A 15,816-nucleotide genomic window follows, 5' to 3' on the forward strand; every position below is an offset into this window, starting at 1 on the left:
GGCCAAATATCTCTTTGGCCTAACATCCATTTCGTCAAATATTCATTCAGCGTTATATTAATTCATCCTAGTGACCATTCGGCCTTATATCTATTCTGCCTAACGATTATTCGGCCTAGCAACCAATAGGCCTGATGAACATTCGGACTTACAACCGGCCTAATGTCCTATTCGGCCGAACATCCTTTGGCCTGTTGACCCATTCGGCCAAGCAGAAATACTGTGGCAATAAACACTCGTTCTCCAACTAACTCTCCCTAGCACAGGATAAAGTGGTGCAACTAGCAAGGAAAGTTAAGACAGATGTACTGAGTTTGATGTTCACTATCCGTCGGTATTTTATTCTTTCTTTTGCTTCTAGGATGAATTATCCAATTGGATGTAAATCTCTGAAAAAAAAGTTTTATTTCGCTTTTAAAAACGATCACCAATTCACCTTCAAGGCGTTGGAGGGCCCCATCAGAGTTGTCTACTCAAAGCTAAATTTTGAATCGTCTGTAACTCACTTGAGTAGATCAATACAAAGAGCAACGTTTTTTTTCTGTGCTTTATTTTTGCATTGAAATACTTTCATATAACTTATAGGGCCACACTACTAAATATAAACGAATAAACTCATAAAAATTTGAATTTTTAAAAATAGATTTTTTCTTTGCTCCTCTGTTTATCTTCTTCCACAGAGTACCCAAAACATCCGGACAAACTGTTATGCCATCGCCCGAAACTGTGATTCCAACGCGGAACTACACCATATCTTTCTTGGAACTTAAATAGCGCTTCCTATTGCAGTCCGAGTCAAATCGACGCATAACTTTGAGTCCACCCGCAATCCATCTGGTGACGCGGTCGTCTTCAAATTTGTCGCAACGTCTGACATCGAGCCAAACGACACGGCGCGGCGTGGCGCGGGGTGTTCACAACAAACGACTACGACCATCGATTCCGGCCGACAGAAGGGAAAAAAAGAAAGTGTTTCAATGAAATTCCTACATCCTAATTTGCATTCATATGTATGCACATTTGATATTTGGTTTGGGTAGTAGGATGAGCAGCAGCACAGGCGCAAGAAAACTCGTGGGGTCTCTGCTTTTTGGACGACCTCGCGCGTAACAATCGCGTCCACTTCTAGTTAGGATGTCGGTCACGTAATATTTGCAATAGGTTTGTTTTTTTTTTCCTGACATGCAAGCCAGCGCCTGATCATGCATGAAGTTGCGTGAAATGTTTAGCTAGGCTAGATGTTACGCGAAAGTTTTAAATTTTGATTTGACCCTAGGTTTTAAGAGTTATTTTAAGGAAAGTTTCAAAAATAAAAGTGCAAATGTTGCATACGAATTCCTACGTATTTACTTTGACCTCCCACTCTTCAATTCAAGTTCATTGAAATCGATCTGCCGAAAAGCTTATATGTCGGATATTTTAACTTTTAACTGCATCAAAACAGTGCAATCAAATCATTCGCTAATTTAAATTGGTATCGATGCTATGGGCTCTAAATGAATCACAACAAAATGTCTGCAGAGCTCAAGAAATGATGCCAGACTTGGCAATTATTTGGACCAGGCCATAAGGTTGGCCGATTGGCGTGCGAGATCCTCAAACACAAATTGGATCAGGCCATTGCGTCACTTGAGCGCGTTGGCTATCATTCAAATGCTTCTGGCTGGTTAAAGTTCATTAGCAAATTTGGACAGCAGCCCCAGGATCTTCACTCAGCCGGCTTTGCATGTCCGCCCAGTGGCCCAGTCCAGATTGCGTTGTCACTGATGGCCTGGAAACCGACCGTTGCAGCAGGGAAACTTGAGCTCGAGAAAAATAAATAAATAACCCATGGTCAGAGCTCTATCACTTTTACTTTTCTACTTCTGCCACCACTTATTTCTGACAGCAAGGCATCGATAAGCGAAGAAATTTACCTACTTTGTTGAATGAAAACTGGGTGGGTAATGTGGCTGAGTGCAGTTGGTTTTTATTGACAGGGCGATTAGTTAATAGGTATCCCTTATCGATTGAACCTACTGTATATCAGGAATGTACTCTAGCGTTGCGAAACCTGTTTTCTTGTACCTTGAAGGGATTTTAAAAACAGCGTTTGTTTCCCATCGAACAAATCTCTGGCAGCTGTCATAACCTATATTCCTCAATTGTTCAATTCACAAGTTCAGAAATATTTGTTTCTCTATTTCTGTTCGTCAAATGAGATTGGATGTGGTCATCAACACAGAACAGAAAAAATCAGAGAATTTAATACATGGTCTAAGCTATTAAATAAACTTTTTTTTTGTTTCGATTATAGCCGTTTTAACATTTTCATGTCATTCGCGACTTATACCAACGATGCAGTTGGTGAACAGTCATTGAAAAACTTATCCGGAACAACTGTGATCGATTTTTAATCTTGGGCTCGAACTCACGGACATCGGCTAAGGAAGCAACTGACTTGTCAACTGAGCTATATCACAAGCCCATTTGTTAAATAAATGATGTTTGAAACTTTAAAATAGTTTTTAAAAGTTATTTATGAAAACCTTTCCACAATTTGATTCACTTAATTTTATAGTTTAAAATAGTTTTGGTAAGTATATTTTTTAGCAATCATTTTACAATCTGAAAACATGAACTATCTTATTAAAACTTTATGGAAGACCTCCCTTCACACCTTGCAAGAACTGTTAATGCTCTTTCAAATAATTCCGTACTCGTTCTTATTTTTCACAGATTGTTTCTTTGAATATACAAGAAAATAACATATTTTAGCCTTTGTAAACCGTTTTTCTAAGGACACAATTCTTCCTTGTTCTCTAAAAAGTTTATAAAACAAATTTCATTTGATGATCGTTAAGGTAGGGTTGCCATCCGTCCAGCAAAAGCGGAACATGTCCCGCATTTTTAGGGAAATGTCCCGCAGTCTCGCTTTTTCTTGATAAAATTATAGTAGAAGACTCAAACTTCTCCGATTCTACCACTTAAAAAAAGTTGGTCCGTGCTTGATGAAAACGCTTTTTATAGAATCTCTCCTCGATCATATCAACTTCTGTCATTTTTTTCCTATCTTCCTTCATCCATTTATGATTTTCAAAACTAGAAATGTTCCTACTTTAAGAACATGACCGATAAGGTTTAAAAAATTTAATAGATAACACGTTTACGAAGTTTCACTGACTAATACTGGGAAATCCAAAATTTAGCCTTAATATAAATTCATTGGTTCAACACAGAAAGTCATTCGAATATAATGTTTTCGTTTTTTTCCTAGAAACCAGCAGCATTTTTTTTCAAAGTTTATATAAGACAAGATTCAATAACTCGTTTAGTTCTTAGCATTTAACGTTGCCAGAAAACCGGGCGAATCCGTGCAATATTATTTTAAAACCAGGCGAGATCCGGGCATATTTTTTTTTTGTTTATTTGTGACACTTTACCAACGTTTTGGCATTCGTGTCAAATCCGGGCATATGATTTCAAAATATTTAATCCATAATCCGGGCAATATCCAAGCAAATTTGGTCAAAACAACGGAATTATTCATTAGAAATAAAAAAGAATACACTTGAAAATTTATTTTTACATCATAATACATCAGGCACCTTCCACCGTGACGTGATATCGCTTTTCCGGATTTTTCTGAACTGTTATCACTTTAGAAGTCAACCAATTTACTTGAAAATGGTATAAACGGTAGCAAATTGAATTTCCTTCAAAATAAATATAATTTGATCAATAAAAACATTAAGTTGTTTTTGTTGTGATCGTTTACATTTGTGACTTGAATTCCCGCTGGAATTGACCATTTTTGACTTCAGTACATACAACTTTGATTTTTTGTTCTCTCTGTGAAAATAGAATATTGGAGTCTTCAAAAAAGTTGTAGAAAAAATAATTACCCACAATTTGATGTGCAAAACTTCCCAATCAAACAACAACGAACGAAGTTATGCTGATTTGAAGTTGTGACGTGAATTCACTCGCAGTTTAAATTAGAACACGCTAGTTGACTGAATTCACGTCACGAAGTATTAAGTTATTCTGAACCATTCTTAAGTGCCTTCAAATTTCATATGCACTTTTAAAAACGATATTTTTTGTTCCGACTTTTAATATCATTAATTTTCAGTATCTTCACCTTATTTTTTTTGCTTATTTTGATTGGCACTTGAATAGCAACATATTGAGGGATCATACGTTAAAATTACTATTGTTTATCACAATCTTCATTTAAAGATTCACTCAAAACATTTTTTTGATTTTTTTTAAAATATTTTTGTATTTTTATTTCAAAATAACGAACTTATTAAAAAAAAATCAACTAAATTATGTACGATTTGTAAAAATCCGACCATCTGGAGGGTCAAATTAGCTTTTAGAGCATATTACCCTTATGAAATTTTATAAAAAATCAAATCACTCATTCGCGCTGTTGTAACTCAGCTAGATTCCAACCGATTTCTAAAAAAAATGTTTTAGAATCGTCTTATCATTTTCAAAAAAGATCTCATTTTTTATGTCAGAAAATCTCAAATCTTTCTCGTAAAACTAAAAAGTTCACTTTTTATGTGACGTGAATTCACTCAAATGCGACTGTTTTTGTTGGTTTTTCCAAAACAACCACATTGGATATAAACATATTCTTTATTCTACAAAACAAAGCTGTGTTTTTGGCTTCAAAACGTTCCTATAAAGATCAATCCATATATTTTAATTAATTATTTTGGAAAAGTTGTCGAAACAACCAGTTTTTCCAACAAAAAATTAGTTTTTCAATATCATATAAAACATGTTAAAAAAATGTTTCTCTTTTTTTTCCGTTGGTTTTGTGTGATTTGAATTATCAAAATTATAGACAAGTTTGAGATTTTTTGATACGTGAACGTATAAAAATCATTTTTGAGCGGTACAAGCGCGTAGAATGTGTCATCAGCATGTTTTGAATCGTATTTAAGGCTTCCGAAAAATTGTTCATGATTATTTAGATTAAACTTTCTAAAGAAAAATCGTTTTTGGACGCAAATTAAAAAAAAAATAACTCAATTTATGATTTTTTGTTCAATTTCGGAAATAAAGTGAATCAATCCGTGCAAAATCCAGGATTTTTTCTACAAAAGGGTCGAACCAAGCTGTTGTGTCCAATATCCGGGCAAGTCCGTGTAAGACCGGGCAATCTGGCAAGCCTATCTTAGCATCACCACTGCCAGCTAGAACCACCAGTTTTGAAGCTGCGCTGCTGCCATCTGAAGTAGTACGATGTTGCGTGAGCAACATTGCGAGTGAACGATAAATTATAGGCGACTTTATAATTTTTTGATTCAAGTTTTCATAAATCCAAATGATTAAAAAAACACTTCTTTGAAAAATTGAAGTTTATTTTCACTTAAATAAGAATAAATAAGCCCGGTTGAAGAGTCAATTCTATCGGATTGTTCCATTTTAAAATGGTCAGTCGGTGGTAAAATCCAACAAGTCTCTCTTCATTTAAACATTACATATTTATTGAACTTCATGCACTTTGCGCTGGTATATATGCATGAACGATTTCTTCGTTGTAACCATAAACTATTTGATTGGGTTTAGTTATCACATTTCATAGATAAGTTAAATTTTAATTCAAGACAGTAAAAAATGTCGATTGCTTTGATTCAGTACAATTATTTAACCAAATAGGCTCACAACACATATAAGAGTGAATTCTTTTTAAAATTCTGTTCGGTATAAAATTAATTTTAATAAAGTTTTCCCAAAAAAATCAGACGATAAGGTCCCAGTTAAAAAAAATAATATAACCATTGAACGATGCCAATTGGATAGTATCAAAGTAAACTTAAATTGTGTAGTAATCCATGAATCTAATTTTTGTTCATTTCAACCACCATCAAATATCTAAATCCGCCCTTCAACTTTTAGGTTATTACGCCTGATTGTATGCATCTGCAGAAAAAAAAACCTTGTAGAACATAGCAAACGTTCATGTATTTTAGAACAGAAATTTCTAGCTTATCAATTGTTTTGGTATTTCTAAATTTTGAAGAAATGTTAATTGACTGCTCATTTAACAAATTGCATTTGAAAATATGCATTTGGCTTATGTTTTACTACAAAAATATGTAAAATACTCCAAAAAGTTTTTGGAATAGTAAAAAATTACATTTTTTTTTGTTGTCGATTCACGATGCTTCACGGCAGATACACATTTTATCCTATGGCACACAATAATCTCTAAACCTTCTACTTTTTGTTTGTATTTATCATTTTTCGAAAATCGCTACCAAATCGGAAAAAATATTCATTTATTACAAACAAACAAGTATTTCCACGCGTTTGTTTACATTTTCTTGCACGCCCACGATCTGTCAAAAATTAGCTTCGTAATCGGCAATTGGCTTCAGTTAAGTGTTTGTTTTGAGCACGTTCCAGCGATGTTAGTATTTTTCTATTGAAAGAAATATTCTTAAAGTTGCTTCCAAAAGAGGATGGCTAATAATTTTTCTCCGGAATCCTAGCAGAATCCCCTGAACGTACAGCTTAAGGAGAAAGTCTATTTCCAACCATTTTGAATCAAGCAATGAATGAATAGACGAGCTAATTTATAAGACTTTGTGAAAAAGGCTGCACAGTAAAAAATCTGAATCCTTAACAAAACTGAAACTGAAAACCTTTAATATTACATGACGTGGAACGCGATTTATTATTGTAAATTTACAAAATAAAAAAAGTTGATTCTTAACAGCACTGAATTCTAATGACACAAATATATACTTGACACGGAACGCGATTAAAGTCTGCTTCATTTAATATTGGAACAAATTCTTTTGCTCATTGTGGCGCTCCTAGAGGACGGATTTGGAAACTTTTTTCACCCACGTGTCGGGAAATTCATTACCTTTCACCATGTTTTTATGTCATAACACCAAACGATAGCATTTTGTAAACAACCGCCATGGAAGCCGAACGGAGAGATCAAATTGTGCACAGTTTTCTTGAAAATCCATTGTTGTCGGCATCGAAGCTAGCTAAACAGCTTAAAATGCCCAGAAATACCGTATGGCGTGTTATCAAGCAGTACAAGGAAACATTGACGACGGCTCGGAAGCCGCATTCGAAGCGTCGGAGTGGAACTGTCGACCGGAAACTGCGTGGGAAAGTCATCAAGACCGTCAAGAGGAATCCCAATCTTTCAGACCGCGATTTGGCCAATAAGTTCCAGGCCGCTCACAGTACGGTGCGACGAATTCGTCTCCGGGAAGGAATAAGGTCATTCCGAGCCAGCAAACAGCCAAATCGGACGCTGAAGCAGAACAATGTGGCCAGAATCCGTGCTCGGAAGCTGTACGACCAAGTGCTGACCAAGTTCGACGGATGTATTCTGATGGACGATGAGACCTACGTGAAGGCGGACTTTGGGCAAATCCCAGGTCAAAAATTTTATTTGGCGACGGCTCGGGGGGATGTACCTGCAAAATTTAAGTTCGTGTTTGCGGATAAATTCGCCCGCAAGTACATGATTTGGCAGGGGATATGCAGTTGTGGACAGAAAACCAAAGTCTTTCTCACTGACAAGACAATGACATCAGAAGTCTACAAAAAAGAGTGCCTACAGAAACGGATTCTGCCTTTTATTCGTGCCCACGACCGTCCAGTAATGTTTTGGCCGGACCTCGCAAGCTGCCATTACAGCAAAACGGTTATGGAATGGTACGCAACGAACGGGGTCAGCGTAATACCGAAGGACCTCAACCCCCCAAACTGCCCCCAGTTCCGGCCGATAGAGAAATACTGGGCAATCACGAAGCGGAGGCTTAAGGCAAAGGGAAAACTTGTTAGGAACATGACTCAAATAAAGAACTGGTGGAATCAAATCGCCAAAACGGTGGACGAAAAGGGTGTGCGCCGCCTACTGTGCCGTATTACGGGAAAAGTACGAGAATTTCGTCGAAACAGCAATGAATAATTTTTTAAATTTTTTTTTATGAAAGAGTAAAGAAAATTGCTTGTGTTCCAATATTAAATGAAGCACACTTTATTTGATGTAAATTTACATTACATATGACGTAAATAAAATGAAGCATCACATATGACGGAATTTTCAGTGCTTATTAAATATTACGCGTCATGAATATTTTATATGTCTTTAAATTTTACACGTCTTTTGAAGTTTACAGACGTGGAATATTCAACTCGCACTGAAAATTCCATCATATGTGATGCTTCTTTTTCGTTACATCATATGTGATGTAATTTTACAAATTTTTTTTGGTCACACACAATTCTTAACAACAACACTGAATAAGAAATTTCTTAAAATTACACGTCATGGAATGTGATGAGGACATTGAATTTTAATTTAATCAATATTCAGCGTATTGTAGAACGTGATAATGTCATGTAAAATTATGAACTGTCAAGAACAGGATCAGACAAATGTAAACAAAGTGTCAAGTCAAGTCGTGCACCAAAGTTATTTTAAGCAGTTTTCCAGCGAGAAAGGTTCCCAGAGATCATCGGAAAGCAGGATGTAGTTCTGGAAGCGGCTCCAAGTTATTCATTTTCGAATCCGATACTTCGGGGGAAAAAAATGAAAAGTGTGAATGTGACTCCTAATAAAACAAATGTGAGATTGAAAAAACATTGTCACTAAATAAGATAAATTCAATTTATTACAAAAGGTTTTATTTTTATTATGGGATGAGATAATTCCATTATTGAATCATAAATACCAATAAATAAAACAAAATAGATTCCAATTGGAATTTTTTTCTTCCAATATTCAGTGATTTTATAATTTACATCATTTTTATTTTACATGTTGCCGAATTTTACATCATTTTTTATTTTACACGTTGCAACATTTTATTGTCGTGTAATTTCCAACTAGCACTGAAAATTCCGTCATATATGATGTTTTTTTTTATTTACATCACTTGTGATGTGATTTTACAGATTTTTTTCGTAGTGTGTGTTTAAAAAAAAATAAAAAAAGCTTTCTTCAAATTCGGGGTTTTAAATTACTTTGAACTACACAGAAAAAAAATCTGAATCCTTAACAACACTGAAATTGAAAACCTGTATCATTACATGACGTGGAACTCGATTTATTGATGTAAATTTACAAATTAAAAAAAGTTGAATCCTTAACAGCACTGAATTCATATGACACAAATATTACTTGACACGGAACGCGATTATTTGATGTAAATTTACATCACATATGATGTAAATAAAAAGAAGCATCACATACGACGGAATTTTCAGTGCGAATTAAATATTACACGTCTTTAATATTTTACATGTCTTTAAATTTTACACGTCTTTTGAAGTTTACAGACGTGGAATATTCAACTCGCACTGAAAATCCCTTCATATGTGATGCTTCGTTTTCGTTACATCATATGTGATGTAATGGAAATAGAAATTTCTTAAAATTACACGACATGGAATGTGATGAGGACATTGAATTTCAATTTAATAGGATCAGACAAATTTAAACAAAGTGTCAAGTCAAAGTCGTGCACCAAAAAGTATTTTTTAAGCAGTTTTCCCGCGATTAAAGTTCCCAGAGATCTTCGTGAAGCAGGAAGCGGTGTTGGAAGCAGCTCCAAGTTATTCAACTTTGGATCCGGTCTTCGAGAAAAAATATAAGTGTGAATGTGACTCCTAATATAAAAAATTGTGAGATTAAAAAAATCATTGTCACCAAATGAAATAAACTAAATTAATAACAAAAAGGTTTTATTTTTATTATGACATGAGATAATTCCATTATTGAATCATAAATACCAATAAATAAAACAAAACAGATTCCAATTGGAAAGTTTTTCCTCCAATATTCAGTGGTTTTATAATTTACATCATTTTTATTTTACATGTTGCCATACTTTACATCATTTTTTATTTTACACGTTGCAACATTTCACTGGCGTGTAATTTCCAACTAGCACTGAAAACTCCGTCATATATGATGCTTCTTTTTATTTACATCACATGTGATGTGATTTTACAGATTTTTTTCGTTGTGTGTACAACATTTTTGACTGAAGTGTTAACAGTTGACAAAAATGAAAGTTTTCTTAAGAATGCAATTTTTTAACCAAATTACTGATATCATCAATGGTATATTTTAATACCGTAAACTGGGGGAACTTTGATCATCGGGGTAACTTTGATCAACATGAAATTTTTGCAGATAATCATCATCAACTGAGTCTGAAGTAAAAATATCTCAAAACTGTTTTCTTATTGGCTTTTCTAGTTGATACTTTTCGGTGAATTTGAAATCAAATAAAAACAATTCTTTTGACGTTTCGGCCTACTACCTTCAGCCATCCTCAGAAAACTATATTATAAAAACAAAAAACTTAAATTAATACAAAAATTTCTTCACAATATTCCATCACAATTTCACTGCACTTTGCACTTACGATTTGTATCGCAGCGTGCTTCCTGAACGGCTGTCTTACTTTATTTAAGTCCGGTTTTGAATCGCTTCTAGCAGCTGGCGTCTATCAATCCCGGTGTCGTCGTGATGTTGGTTGTTGTCGTCGTGTTCGGTGACGTCGTTTTTGAATCCGTCGTTTTAGTTGCGAATTGTGGCGTCTCTCTTAGTTTTTTAATAATAGAGCTATATATTTTAGAAATTTCAATCGAATCCTGCTTGATGTTTACTGTTCTTCCTTTTTTGAGTTTTATGTGTAGTGTTTCAGCTGTTTTTCGTTTTCCTTCTTGGTTTACTCTTTCTAAAATATATGCTTTGTCGAAGTTAAACTTATGGTTCTGTTCTATGGCATGTTGTGTCAATCCTGTTGCTCTGGTGTTTTGTTTGAGACTCGTTTTATGATTTTTAATCCTTTTTTCCAGAGTTTGAGATGTTTGTCCACAGTATTCTTTCCCGCATTCACAAGGAATTGAACTGTTTTCTACGTTTGACAGCCTATAACTTGGGTATCAAATATCGGCTTAATTTGATTTTTAGTTGGTAATTTTTTGATATTACTTAAAATGTAATTTTAAAGTTTTTAAAATATCCGTTTCTTCGAAAATTCACAAACAACCAACTCTCCTTATAGAATGGTAGCATTCAGAGCCAAATGGATTGTTTCATGTGAAAGTTTATCCTTTTTCCTTTGTATAGGCATAGTTTTAGTGTTACTTTCATGGTCGTTCTATGAAAATTTTTTGATATAAAAAAAGGACATTTTTATTTGAGAAAACCTGTATTGAAAAATAGCAAAAACTGGCTAGGTTTGAAGAAAAAAAAAAGAACAAGAGAACAGTAGGAGGACCTAAGGAAGTTTTTGAGGCCAAAAACGTTGAGAAATGTCAATAATTTTTGCCCCTAAATGTATGCAAAATAATTGTCCATCTTTTGAGTATAATTGCTTTTGAAAGAAAACGTTTAAAAATTCAATGAGTCCAAACAAAAAATCACTGTTATTGATGTTTTAAGCCTTCTGTCTAAATGGCATCAAAACAATAATTTTGAAGATATTGAGATACGTAAAAAAACCATAGTGATCAAAGTTACCCGGAAACATGAAATCTTATATAGTGTCAAACCTTTAGTTATAGCCACTAATGTCGTTTCAATATTCTGCTATCAATGATCATGCTTTATACTCCTTACTTCAGTAAGTCATTTGAATTTTCGAGGTGTTACAAAAATGCAACCCCTTCCAAAATATTCGAAAATGAATCAAAAAAGTGATCACTGTTCAACCAGTTTACGGTACTTCAATGTTCCCGACTCATATTGAAGTATAACTACAGTTATGCTTCCCGTGGTTAAGACACTTCTTCGGCAATTCATGCAAATTTTGAGATTTGTTGATCTTAATAATCTAAAGAATGCACGTGAATACATACTTAGGCAGAAACTGCGATGAATCCGTGCACTCATGGAGGATATCCAACATTCAACATACATTAATTTCATATGCAATGAAATCTTTTCTAATGATTATGCGAGAAGCAAATGAAATCAAATGATTAGTTTTTATTCATCGGAAAGCAGTATCTTCATGACAAGTGACTGAATTCAAATGTTTAAAATATTGCGAGAAAAAAGTATGATAAACAAAAAACGTTTAAACTCATACAAAACGGCTTGTTTTAGCTTATGACAAATAACCACTTAAAAAGCTATGTGGTTTTAGAACTAATTCGTATAATTTTTGTCGAAAAATTCAATCAATCTGAAATTGATGCTCTGTTGTGATAATTTGTCATGTAAATTATGCTAGTTAAAATTTTACAGCTAAAGCATTTAATGAAAATTTGTTTGCATACATTGTTAAGTTTGAAAACAATAAATTAATCTGCACATGTGCGGTGCTTTATGGCTGTGAGAAAACTAACTCGCCAATAAATCTATACCTAACTGCTCAAAAGTCACTTTCACATCGTGCGATGTCACGTCTGGTACCGCAAAATGCACTTGACAGGTACAACACTCTAATGTACTATGTATGAACGACCATTCTGCAAGCGAAATGGATCTCCATAAAATTATTGCTACCCGATTGCTAGCAATAATTTTATGAAGAGTAAGTTAGCTACTAACCAGCAAGTATGTACGTCAACAAACCACCCCGAAGTCCATCGTGGTTTAGGACTAAGAAGGAGAGGGAAACAGCTGCCCAGTCCCGCACTGTCCATCCTAATGGTAAACAAAAGCCGATCGCTTCAAGGGTTAAATAAGCTCTCGTTGTCACAATTAGATCGTTGAAGTTGTGAGGTGCACTCACTCATGTTCCTTACCTCAATCGTGGCGTCTGTCAGGAAGAGGAACCCTAACCAGAGACCCATAGGCCGCAGGTTCGGAATGGCTGCCGGCTGTTGACTGACTCATTCAAGTAGTTAACTATATTATGTGTCTAGATTGTTACATAATTTAGCTGTACATACATTGTTCAGCACATATGGGAAAAATCAATGAAATATACGTGAGATGATTGATGATTATTTTCCCTTTACTCGACATATTGGCCATATGATATTACTCTCAAAAGTTTTCTGATTGATTGAAGTCCTATTGAATCGCTTCGGTTTTTATAGAAATAAACTGTACGGCACTTAAGAAAGAGATTATTTTGTTTGGATAACAGTTAGGCAAAGTCGTGATTGAATTTCGATTTTTCCGATTCCCGTACCTTCTTAAGTATTTTTTCACAAAAAATTTTTTGTGGATAACACCAGATTTTGAAGTTTTATGTATATGTATTTGATTAATTTGGCATCAAAATAAAAATATCGATTTTTCAGACTTGGTGATTGCTGATGGTAAAAACCGAAATTTTAAGCGCTTTGAGGCACCCCTAAATCAAGGCCAATTGAGCTGAAATTTTGTACAGGTCAGTTATTTGAACATATCTACAAAATGTATATGGTCGGTTTGCGAAATTCGACTTGACCCATTTGGCTGCCACCCTTATATGTATCTATTTGGTCTTTCTTTAGGAAAATGTTTTCATTGTGTTTACATAATTTATGTTTGAAAGTTCTTTTAAGGTTGATAGAGATATTTCAAAGCAATAGTTGTGTTTTACCAAACGCTCGGTAGGTAATTGAGAATGAAAGGTTGATAAAGATGATAAAACAAATTTCCATACTCATTTATTCTCGGTTACTGCTTGGGAAAAAAAATCGCAACATTATTTCAAACAACTTGTCTTGATATTTATTTTTAAATGAAAAAAGGTTATTTAACAGGCATTTAAAACATCTTGTTTACTACGCCTGTTATTTGTAAAACTACGTCAACTTCTATCTGCCTTTCCCCCTTTGTAATATTTAAAATATCATAAACACAAACTATTGATAACCATCCCGGGGCAACACATTCCCGATGGTTATTCCACGATGTCAAACTGTTGACAAAACTATGATTGATTACGACTGCAGCAGCCACGCTAGAGAGAGAACAAGTGAACCGAAACGTTATCAATGTCCTACCCGAAGTCCGGGTAGATTTTATACAATGATTGGCAAATAACTAAAACGCGTAACTAAAGCGAGGAGCGCCCAGTAACAGGACCATCATCAGCACATAACTCTCTCTCGGATGGCGGCGTCATGATGCCTCCAGACTACAGCGTAGATTTTTCGGTCCGACTGGGGTTCACACAAGCAAGATTCGAGAAGTTGCGGGTGTCAAAGATTAAGTGGAATCAATTCCGCACGTCAACTGTTGACTCAATTGAGCACATTATGAACAACGACGCCCGGAGTCTTTGTATCCACACGAATCAGATTGAGACGAATATAATTCAGCTGTAATCCTAAGAGCGGTTGATCGCTGCACGTGACCGGAGATGAGAAGATTCCGGAATCTTTAAAGCTTATTTGTTAAAGTTTGTGAGCATAATACTTTTTGCCACCACAGAAACTTGGAATAGTAAGTTTCAATTCTTATCAAATTTACTCCGCTGTACGGTTTTTCGGAGAGCAGTTCAGTTCTAAACTTAGCCCAAGTAAGAGAATTGAACCGTTCGACCAATTGGGGGGACCGGAATTAGTTCGTTGACCGACATACAGCGGGCAAGGCGTTCATATGACGTCTGACCATTCATGAGGAATTATTTTTGGATTCCAAATTGGTTCCATATTAAATGATTGGCAGCAGAAAATCGATCAATCTTGGAAAAGAAATCATAATCAAACCATCAAGTAGTTAAACTAACCATATATATTCGTTGCTTTGACGATGTTTCAGGAACACGAAACTTTCGACAGAGGTTTTTATTTTTTTTTGTATTCTAACCTCAGAAATTCATTTTGGTGTATTGAGGTTTTTCAATAAAGTTCTATATAGAGCTGAATTTTATTCAGTTTTTTTAAAGAAAAATAGAGATGTTGTCGTAAAATTTCAAAAGCAGATCAAATTTCAGCTCAATCAGACTTGATTAAGACGACACTCAAAGCGCTATAAGTTTCAAATTCCGGATCCTCAAAAATTTCGTAAGTGTAAGTATTGGTATTCAAAAAAAACCCAATCGAAACGTCATCTTATCTACCTACGTATATATATATTTTTTTTTATTAAAAAAAATAACAAGTATATAGCGCAAGAGCCCTAACAAAAAACAAATTAAGCACGAAGTTAAAATTTATTTAATTTTTTTGTGTTCTACCAGAGAAAAAAATTATAAAATCCTTTTTAATCCATATTAAAAGTGGCTTAACATTACAAGAAAATTCGGAAAAAATAAGCTGTGAAACTTCATTACATTCAGATTTGCAGTGTTCGATAATGGTTCAAGTGTGTCCAGTTCGATGCTAAATCTCCAACCAGTTTTCATCTTTTTCAAATTAGCTTGAAAGAAATGTATAAATCTTGTGACAGGAGCATTGCCAAACGCAAATCATTTCATTTAGAACTTGTATTCTTGATTGCTTAAATCGAAGTCTAAATGAACTGTTTAATGACAAGTAAACTGAGATGATTTGAGGACATTTTCGAATTTCTCAAACCATAAGGTTCAACAAGCTTTCTTTTGATTCAAAACTAATCCATGATTTTTTGGGTTTGATTGCCCTGCCTGCCTTATCTGATGAGATACAAAGTCTTAACGATTTTCAAAGCTGTTCAAAGCTGGACAATGCTGTTCAGCAGAAAATTTCCTTGAGAAAATTTACAAATTGGCACAACAGTTAAAATTAATCATGTAAACGTTACTTCGAAACTCTGCAAAAAATCATGGATGAGTTTTTGGTTAAAATGAAGCTTTGAATGCCTCAGGGTTTGAGAAATTTGAAAATCACCCTTCGGAATTTTCTCAACCACGCTGTTTAGTTGACTGTAAAACTGCTCTTTCTCCTGCAAATCGGCAA

This window comes from Uranotaenia lowii, chromosome 2, assembly GCF_029784155.1.
Source record: "Uranotaenia lowii strain MFRU-FL chromosome 2, ASM2978415v1, whole genome shotgun sequence".
In the NCBI taxonomy this organism is placed as follows: Eukaryota; Metazoa; Arthropoda; class Insecta; order Diptera; family Culicidae; genus Uranotaenia; species Uranotaenia lowii.